This window comes from Corylus avellana, chromosome ca2 (assembly GCF_901000735.1).
Source record: "Corylus avellana chromosome ca2, CavTom2PMs-1.0".
In the NCBI taxonomy this organism is placed as follows: Eukaryota; Viridiplantae; Streptophyta; class Magnoliopsida; order Fagales; family Betulaceae; genus Corylus; species Corylus avellana.
This window is the reverse complement of record NC_081542.1, coordinates 27,695,889-27,697,711: the sequence shown is the minus strand read 5'-3', so window position 1 is coordinate 27,697,711 and position 1,823 is coordinate 27,695,889.

Here is a 1,823-nt window from a genome sequence, read left to right as displayed (position 1 = left end):
TTTTTTTTTTTTTTTTTTTTTTTTTTTTAAGTTAGACCAATTGTGGCTATTCTATTTAGGTGTGATCATAGTAACACCTATTTGCTGAGTCGCACATGAGAGGCCTAAAAGGTGGAAACCGTAAACGTTCTTTCAAATCCGACTGAACTATAGCTTGACTCAAGGTGATTTAAGGTGATTTACAAGGTGCTTTGCACTAATCAAGGTAATTTATACTAATAAAGCATGAAGATTTTTATTACGAAATTTGAATCCATGCCTAGTTCAAACCAAGTTGCATCATGCCGATAAACCAAAACTCAAGTGTGAAAGAAAATGATAATTTGAAGACTCCTTTTTAAAGAATGTTACTCCCAAACAACTTATAATAGAAAATATGAAAGTGGTTTTTAGGTCCAGGCAAATGTAGTCGATTGACTTGAAAAGAGCGGTAAATTATTTTTTTCTTGACAAGGAAGCAATGTTTTCTTTGAATGAAATGTAAAATCTTAAAGATTTTATATAATTTATTCACGTGAAATTTGGAAACAAATTCAACTTGTCTCATTTATTAAACGTGAGTAATGCTATATATTACAACACTATTTTATCATTATCTTACTATGTTGAAATGACATTGTGTGGATTAGATCAAAAATTATTAATAAAAAAGAAAAAAAAAAATTCATGATGAATTGACAATTCATGTCAATGTATCTCAGACCTCAAAAATTTAAATTTTTTTTTTTAACTAAATGTTTTATATATATATGGGATAATCCTTCCAAAATGAATTTTTTTACTCTACCAAAAAGTCATTCTTTTAAAATAAATTTTCTAATTCTAAAATTCTAGTTACGCCCCTGACATAGCATATTTCAGCGTTGTTTTACCATGCTCTTTGTTCTATGAATCTATGAAATTTGCTTAACATCTAAATTGGTCGCATGGTGCGAAATAATAAAGCTAATAAACTAATAATCATTGTTCTTATTTCTTTAGTTTCTTTAGACTATACCGTCATGTTTCAAGCTCTTAACCTCTGCAACTTTAGCTGTAGCTTATATAGGCAATTCCATGGAGGATCACCGTTGCTTAGTTTTGGAAATATGTAAAGACTTGCACAATATATGACCAGATCAGATAATCAGCTTGGGGAATATATATATATATATATATAACAAATAAGGTATAAATAAGACATAATTTGAAACCAATCATTTCTTCACTTCCAAAAGGCCGGCCATTAAATAGAACTATACAATAAAGAAAGACTTAACATGAAATGCAATGCTACCTTTTAGCGGACAAGTATCATCAAAATTTAAAATAAAAGTCAATATAATACTAATATTAAACATTCAAAATATTGGAAAAGAAGAGTTGGGTACAACATCAGAATCATTCCATTTATGCTGCTCAAAGTAAAAACCCCGATCCTAGAATCTTCGTCGTTGTTGGTAAGGATCGATGTAGGCAGAGTTTAGTATGGGCAGGGGCTGAAGGTCCATAAATTGTGTTGCTAGAGGCCGATATGCAAAAAATAAAAAAATAAAAATAAAAGTAATTCCTTATAAATTTTTTGTTACCTTCAATTTTTATTTTATTTTTCCTTTTTTCCTTATGAGTTGGGGGTGGCCGGTATACCTCCATCATTGGTTGTCGGGGTGATCGTAGGGTTCAAGGTATTCAATGTCGACGTGGCCGTATTCTTCGTAGTCGTAGTCGTCGTCGGAGACAACGCTGCCACCTGAGAATTCATAATACACTCATAAGTATCAGACAAATGATTAGTAAAAACAAAATATATATATATATATATATATATATATATATATATATAT